The sequence below is a fragment of the Rosa chinensis genome, chromosome 4 (assembly GCF_002994745.2).
Source record: "Rosa chinensis cultivar Old Blush chromosome 4, RchiOBHm-V2, whole genome shotgun sequence".
Lineage (NCBI taxonomy): Eukaryota > Viridiplantae > Streptophyta > Magnoliopsida > Rosales > Rosaceae > Rosa > Rosa chinensis.
Genome location: NC_037091.1, coordinates 32,418,243 through 32,427,216, shown reverse-complemented (window position 1 = coordinate 32,427,216; position 8,974 = coordinate 32,418,243). Strand labels below are relative to the sequence as shown.

The 8,974-nt window shown below is 38.1% G+C and overlaps 1 pseudogene; it reads left to right on the top strand.

The window, feature by feature from the left end:
* Positions 1–2,230: 2,230 nt before the first annotated feature.
* Positions 2,231–5,773, top strand: LOC112201024 (annotated as a pseudogene).
* Positions 5,774–8,974: the final 3,201 nt, after the last annotated feature.

Here is an 8,974-nt window from a genome sequence, read left to right as displayed (position 1 = left end):
AGACAAGTTGAAGGGATTATGCAGTAGAGTATGTGAAGCAGCAATTTGATTGGTCAAGCATTAATTCTTTGGACGAGTATGTGATCCCAGAATGAACGTTTCCTGTTGATCGATCGAGGAGAAATTTAACACGACTGTCTACAGAATATATGGTACAGAATGTTTGTTTGTTTTCCCTTGCAGAAAACCTAGCAAGAAGCATTATTGCTTCGATCGGCAAAATAAATGGTGTTCTATGCAAGTGAAAATAGGAAAGAAATCCCCCAAGCATTGTTAAAATTAACTCATGCATTCTAACAAAAACTAATAATCAAGCATTGTTAAAATTAACTCATGCATTCAACAAAAACTTTCTGTATTAAGATATGGTAAATTCTTCCATCACTCAACATAAACCAGTCATTATTACAAAAAATATAGCTAGAGAAACATTTAACATAAAGTGATCAATAGAAACAAAGCACAACAAATCAATTGTTATTTCCTAGTACCATATCCTCTAACTACTCCTTCGAGCTTCTTGGTCGAAATTCGTGGTCAAGTTTTGTCCGCCAAAAGAGTCATTGTATCTTGGAGAAGGTTGGCTCTTTTTTGGAGCTGGTGGACACGAACGGCCTTCACAGGAGCGGTCTTCATGAGAATGGTCTTTCTTGTTGTCTCCAGCCATCGTCCACTTGTTTCCTTCTTGCGACATTATGAAAATCTCGTCTTGATTTATATCTCAATTAGTTAAGTACCGATCAAAGTTTCAATCACAGAGTGCTTTGAGAGAGGAATACAGACCCCAAGACCTCCTTCTATAGATAATTTCTTTCCCAGATCCAATCGGATTTCTAGCTAGTAAAGCTGAGAAAGTCTTTGCTAAAGAAAAGATTACAACCCAAAACAAAGAGGAAAAGCATTAATTTTCTTTTTGAAAAAAATTGGAAAAAAAAAAAAAAATCTCTGATATACGTGAGCGTACATGAATGTGCACTACTACAAAAAGTTAATCACACAACACTAATCACACAACGGAACAGAAATCATCTGTTGTGTGTTTAAGTAAGTTTTATTGCACAACGGTACTTGTTATATTCTGTTGTGTGAATACCAACAAAGTGATAACTTTTTTATCAGAACTACATTGCACAACGGAATTAAGTAATATCTGTCGTCTGAGTCTAAAAAAATTTAGCGGCATATTTCCCTCAACTTTGGAGTCTTGGTTGCCTCTTGAAATCTGAAATTTGTGCTACTTGATACAACGGTGCTTTATATTTCCGTTATGTGATTGAAAACTGGATGCCAAATTTTGAGGAAGCTTGATTGAATGTCTTCCACAAGGTAAACATAGTGCAAGCTGTAGAAATTAGACAACAGAAGTTATACTTTTCTGTTGTGTGAAAGTGGGAACATATAGGCGGCAACATTTTGAGCCAAATTGCTGTATGCGGCAGATTTCCCTCCATGTTTTGACATTTTAATTTTATGTAGTGCACTCTTACAACAGTTTGTTAGGTTTCTGTTGTGTGAGCAACTTTAGAATTTGTTGAAGTTTAATTGTGCCTCCCACCCAGCCCAAGTCACATCGTGTCGAAAGAAAAATGAAACAAATTCTCTCGAGCTCTCAGAGTCGTGAAACCCGTCTCTCCCCCCCTCCACGACTCTCTCAATCGTGAAACCCCTTTCCCCCCTCCACGAAACCTCTCTCTCTCAGTCTCTCGATCTCCTTGCTTCTATTCTTTATCCCCTAAAATCCAAATCCTCGTCAGCAATGGAAGAGATAGAGTGCCCTAGATCCACTTTCTCTCTCCTCCTCGCCTCCAAATCCAAATGCTCTTCTGCAATTGAAAGAGATGCAGAAGACTCTTTAGTTTCTCCGATTCTAGGGCTAGCTTCTCTGTTCGGCCGATCAAGCACTCACCGAAGCCTGGAACGAGTTGCGTGGACGTTAACCTAGCTCTGGAGATTCAAATTTCACGAGAATGTTCTTCTCCGGCGATTCGTCGAATCGGAAGCACGCGGATTTGGGGGGACGGAGTACGAAGGAGAGGGATAGGCAGAAGCTTCTGGGGCAAACGAGGTTGGAGGTTTAGGAAAAGAAGAAAATGACAGAGGCTGCTTGTTGTACGAATGTGATGAATAGCGGAATCAGAGCACTAGTGAAAGCCATTCACTCTACTCCCATGCAGTCCGTTGGAACCTCTCAGGTCTCTCTCTCTCTCAGTCTCTAATTAGCAATTCCTCCCATCTCTATTACTCCACTTACTTGGGTTTCAATTCGAGTAAAAGAAGAAGATGTTTGTGCGAGTGCTGAACCCTAATGCGGAGGTGCTGAACAAATCGGCGGCCCTGCACATGAACCTCAACGCCGCCAAGGGCTTGCAGGATGTGCTCAAAACCAACCTCGGCCCCAAAGGCACCATCAAAATGCTCGTCGGTGGCTCTGGAGACATCAAGCTCACTAAAGATTGCAACACTCTCCTCAAAGAAATGCAGATTCAAAACCCCACAGCAATTATGATTGCCAGGACAGCTGTTGCCCAAGATGACATAAGCGGGGATGGCACCATCTCTACTGTCCTATTCATTGGCGAGCTTATGAAACAATCCGAACGATTCATTGATGAAGATTGGTTTGCCCATCCTATTACTTTTTATTTTTTGGAATTCTTATAGGTAGCCTTCAAATGTTATCAAGAATGTAATAAAAAACTGAAGGTTATTCTTTTGTAATGAATCTGTTGTGTTTATAAAATTTATTTTCTTATGCTTGATTGGAACAGGAAGTTCTTTTGCTTCAAATGAGACGGCTATATAGAATTGAGCTTCTCAGCCATTTGGATGGATAAAATATCTATTTTTAGAATTCAATACATGTTTTATACGTATGTCCTATCAGTTTGTTAGAATTTTACAAGTTGAAGTTTATATTAGGAGTCTGCATGGTTGTATCACCAGTTTTATTGTTGTTACGATCTGGGAATGAGGCTGCTGTTTCAGTTTTCTGTTACTAAGTGAGAAAAGAGGACACGTGTGCTTGGTGGACTGTTTTGTAGCAAAAAAAAATGCTTGAAATGTGTTCATATCTTGTACGTTACTTCTTGTCTGACCTTGATAATAATGATTTTATTTTTGTTGCAGGGATGCATCCACGTGTCTTGGTTGATGGTTTTGAGATTGCCAAAAGTGCAACACTTCAATTTATCGAGAAATTTAAAACTCCTGTGGTAATGGGAAGTGAGCCTGACAAAGAAATCCTAAAAATGGTAGCAAGGACAACTGTGCGAACAAAGGTATCTTGAATTATGCTTTTCCTTTTTCTTTTTGGTAGAAGGGGAAGAGGAGAATGAGGTTTACTCTTAGGTTTGAGTCCTGCTCAGCAATGGAAATCTTTTCCTGTTATATATCATGCTAATATGAAAAATGTTTTTTTGCAGTTACATGACGCATTGGATGATCAATTGACTGACATAGTTGTAAATGCGGTGAGTAATTGTGGTTTATGCAAGAAGGCTTGAAATAATGTTTATTCCACATGTAATTCTAATTTTCAAGTTAAGTGGCTTACAGAATCTAGTATTTATTGTAGACCTCTTGCATCTTCATTTGTTACAAACTACAGTTTCATTATTGACAGGTTCTTTGCATCCGCATACCTGAGGAGGCAATTGATCTGTTTATGGTGGAGATTATGCACATGCGCCATAAATTTGATGCAGATACACGTTTGGTATGTTAATATCTTATATACTACTCAACCTTTAAGATTCTCTTTTGATCTTGATCACTTGATGAATATCATTGGATGTAGTTCCAATTCTTTTTATTATTTTTGTTTCTTCATTCCAAGATTCAATGATGGAATTGAAAATCATATTACTGCAGGCTAGATCAACTTTTGTTTTTGATTGCTGGGCTTGATGTATGCTTTGTCGGTGCTTTGTATATGGGATAGAAGTTTCTGTTGTCATTCTACAGTTTCTCAGTTAATCTATGTCTTATTCTAGGTTGAGGGTCTTGTCCTTGATCATGGTTCTAGGCATCCTGATATGAAGCGACGAGCAGAGAATTGTTACATCTTGACAGCCAATGTATCTCTGGAGTACGAGAAAAGGTAAATATGTAGAAATTGGGTTGTAAAGAAACCTGCGTAAATTTTGGTGTTAATAATTTATCCAAATGTTTCTAAAATTGTGGAATCAGTATTTATATATGGAGCTCTTTATACTTTCTTCACAAACAAGTTATTTGTGAGCAAAAACCATTGTATTAAGAGTATTTTGTTTTGCATTGTGCTTGCAATATGGCTTTCACTTTTTATTCTTAAAGCTTGTGAACAAGATAGCAGTCCTTTGTGCAGATATCATCTTCTGTTCTCATAGTCATGCATTCTGATCATTATGGAATTGATGGTTTTCTTCTCAGTGAAGTGAACTCTGGATTTTTCTATTCAAATGCGGAGCAGAGAGAAGCAATGGTTTTAGCTTAAAGTCTGACGAGAGAGTTAGAAAGATTATTGAGCTGAAAAATAAGGTAGAATGTTTTAATTGATACTGCATTTAAATTGTTGATGCAGCACACTAGCATTCCTGCACATGCTGAAATGATTCCTATACTTTGTGACTTGCAGGTTTGTTCTGGTAATGACAATAATTTTGTCGTTATCAATCAGAAGGGAATTGATCCCCCATCTCTGGACCTTCTGGCAAGGGCAGGGGTAAGCATGAATCATTTATTTATTACCTTCTGTCAAATTTCTGAATTGGTTGTTTGACTAAAAAATGCTTCACTTTGGTAAAGATCTGAGAGAGGCCTCCATAAGTATTTCCATAAATACATTTAAAAAAGAAAGATTAATCTGGAAATCTGTTACTTTATGGTTCTACATCTCGCCTTAAATGTTATGCGTCTGCAGGAAGCGTATTACAAACAACTTGATTATTCTCTATTGCTCTAGTAAAATCTGTGCACTTGTATGAGAGAGTCAATACTACACCCCACCCCCCCCCCCCCCCAAGCATTTTAAGAATTTTCTGAATGTCACTGTGAATCTTAATCACAATATATGACAAGATGAAAACCTAAAATGTTAGCTAGTTTTAGGAATACCCATCAGAATACTGTTTATAAAGTCTGGTCATATTAGTTTTGTCAAGTTACGAATACAGATTGGTGTTTTGTTATGAACTAGCTATACTTTTGTACAGTGTAATTCTTTTGTTCAACCTTTTTCTAACCCCTGATTTTGTAGATTATTGCTCTGAGAAGAGCAAAGAGGAGAAATATGGAACGGTTGGTTTTGGCTTGTGGAGGGGAGGCAGTGAACTATGTAGATGATTTAACTCCTGATTGCCTTGGCTGGGCTGGACTTGTATATGAGCACGTCCTTGGTGAAGAGAAGTACACATTTGTCGAAAATGTGAAGAACCCTCATTCTTGCACAATCTTAATCAAAGGTATTCAGTCAGTAGCTCCATGCAAATTGCAAAGTTCTATATACAATTTTGTTCTCTATCCATGTCTCGATATATATCTTGCATCCCTGTCATGGTAATGTGTACATGATACACATAATTTTAGTGCCATTGCCAAGTCATGTGGTAGTTTAATTCTTATTTTCACTTTTAATGGTGCAGGGCCTAATGATCATACAATTGCCCAGATTAAGGATGCTGTTCTTATTTACTCTAATTAACGTTTTTCTGGTTTTCAACAGTCTTCAATTATGACAGTGAGGACTGGGAAGGAAGACATTAAAGCCATAACAAGGATGCCCACTCTGAGGTAATGATCCAAAGCTCGAGAAGCAACGTAAATGAGTTTTGGACTGGGATCTTAGAGCTTGAGAAGCAAGTGCTATGGATTACCTCCTTTCAGCATATGAGCTACCAAGTTTGATTCATGTGTAGGTAGTAGCTAGGAAGGCTTGTTTGGTACATTATCTAATAACTTGAATGTTTGGAAGTTTGAAAAACTTATATGATATGGATTAGTGTGGGTTTATGTGGTAATATGGAGCATTATTTATGAAAAGATATTCCAGGTATGGAATACATAATGAACAAACAACAACTCAAAACAATGTTGTGAGAACCAAGCTCAGACAACAAACCTAATGTTGCTCACACAATGGATGATAAAAAGAATTTGTTGTGTGAACTAACAACCAACAACAAAAGAAAATAAACTTCTGTTGTGTGAGATTCATAACACATAACGGAAATAAAATCATCTCTGTTGTCTGAGTAACCAACAGACAAGGGAGATAATTTCACTTCGGTTGTGTGTTACTTACCTCAGACAACAAAGAATGAGTTACATCTGTTGTCTGTTATTAGTCTCAGACAACAAAGAATAAGTTATACCTGTTGTGTGTTATGAATCTCACACAACAAATAATAAGTTATATCCGTTGTGTGTTATGAATCTCACACAACGGCAAAATTTCTTTTTCCGTTGTCTGAATGACCGAGGCATCCCTGCGCATGCCATGGCAGGCACCTGCTGCGCATAATTCACACAACAGAAAAATAACTATTTTGTTGAGCAAACTAATGTCAGACAACGGTGGAATTACCGTTGTGTGATTTTTCAATCACACAACACTCGCTTAGACCACGGTGAGCTTGGTCATCACACAACAGAAATCCACCGTCGTCTGATGGCCTTTTTGTAGTAGTGGTGGTTAAGCTCTGTACTTTGTCACCCCGAACTATAGAAATAGCTAAGCTATATACATCTCTGGTACAGTTCTAGTGACCGTTCAAGTCTATGAACATAATAAGCTCGATCAGTTATGTCAAATAATTTGTTGACGTACATCATAGCCTCATAGGTTAAACTAGAGTAGTAGAAAAATCATAAGCTAATCTCAATTACAAAGTGTTCAACACGTACATATGCCGGTACACTCACTCTAAGGATATGAACCCATACGTGCATGGATATGTATAGAGGATAGTTTGGGGACTTGGACATGCCTCGTGTCAGTAGAGATTTGTTGTTAGTTAGATACTCTGTGATTGATCATGTGTCTGCGTATGTAGGGTATAATTAAATTAAGGAAATAATGCGATAATATAAACACGGGAAGATCCAAACTGCTTCTTGTATTGAAATTAATGGTGAGGTTTAAAATGTGAATCTATTTATCTTGGCTTCACATTAATGCTAATTAAGAAGAGTTTAAGCTTTGCTTCATGCGGAGATCATTGTCAAAACATATATATAACTACACTCTTAAACCAAAAAACGATCTCAATTACAAGGATCTCATCCAGTAATTCATTTTGTTCTCTGGTAGAAAAGAACTTGCGGAAAGGTTAACTCGTTCTAGCTTGTTTATTTTTCCTTCGTCCTCCTCAGCCTCATCTCTGGTTTCATCATCTTAGATATATCTAACTGAAAATAGGCGGTCGGAGGTTATGAGATTAGGAGAAAAGAAAAGAATCAAAAGAAAAAAGTCTAGCTGTCTAATCAATTAGTCAATAGTGGATGATGTGATTGTGGGTAAAGATTTGGATGTGGATTGATCGAGGACTAAGGACTAAGGACTAGTTTCTAACTCAAGATGTCAGAAAGGCTGAGACATACTGGTGGTATTTCCAAAAGTTTGATCTAGTACGTGATTCTGGCTTCGCACTAGAATACTTGGAAGATTCTGAGCTTTTGCTGCATGCTAAATCATCGACAAAATAGAACTGCAAGCTTAAACCAGAAATCTTTCTGAATTACAAGGATTCCATTCAGTAGTTCATTTCGTTTTTTGAGCAGCTACATATAGATCTGTACAAGTTGGACAAAACTTTAGCTAGCTTTGATTTCTAACTGATTGATGTTTTCAATTAATCTGTCCTATTATAGAGTCCATCTAGTACTACAAACTGATTAGTCTTAAGAGTCTGTAAGCTCCTATGGGCGTACCTAGCTTATTGCTAGGAGGGTCACTTGATCCAGCTCAATATTGTTAAAAGACTATTTATGTAATATTTTTCTAATTTATATTCTTTTTTATTTTATTTTTTAAAGAAATATGGATTTCATTAATTCATGTCAAGACGGCTATTACATATCCTTTTGCTACCTTCGACTAGACATATCAAGAAGTTGTAGTAAGAAAACTACTGTGATACATAGAAATAGACCATCTAAATTCGAACTAATCACTCACTTATTTAAAAGCAAGCCTATAAACTATGGTGAATAGCAAGACATAGTAAATAGCAGGCCCCTACCACACCTATCTATATTTTTTCCTCACTCTTCAAGCTAGGGTAGGAGGCTTTGTTGGGCAAAATTGCTTCCCGGTCCATAGAGAGATTGGGCCTAACAGCAGAGTGAAGAGGACCCCACAGCTATCCAAACTGCTGAAGACCGGAATGGACTCAGATGCTTCGTTAATGAAGAGCCCAAGCCCATTACTTGCTTCCTTCATCTTCCTTTTCTGGCCCATAATAGCACATATGAGCCCATTTCCAAGAGCCTAAGCATAGGCACAATAGTTTGACCTAGCCAAATAGGGTCCCAGTATCACTAAGATTGCCGCATTGCTGCCACAATCCCCATCACTGTCGCCGGCAATCACCCCGCCAGTCGCACAGGGTATTGGATCACTGCCAAAGACCAGCTAGCTAGCCCTGCCCCCTGACTCCACCAGGCAACCATCATCGAAATTGATTTGGACACCCAACTTGTCTCCATCAGCTCTGACTTCTCCGGCGACTTCAGTCGTGCCCCGAAAACCTCACTCTTGCTATCAGCTCTAGCCAAACTCCGCTGCTCATCCACGCTTGAGAGGTCTCTTGTAGCAAGACTGCATCGCTACTATGCTAAAATAGCACGCAATTTAAAAACTCTTTTTGTTGTCAAGTTGTAGTAGTGAAAGTAAGGGATCGTTCTACTCCAAGGATCAAGGGTTCACCTTCAATTTACGTAACCGACAAAACAAAGAAAACTAGGATGTTAAACTATAGTACGAAACAAATTGAAA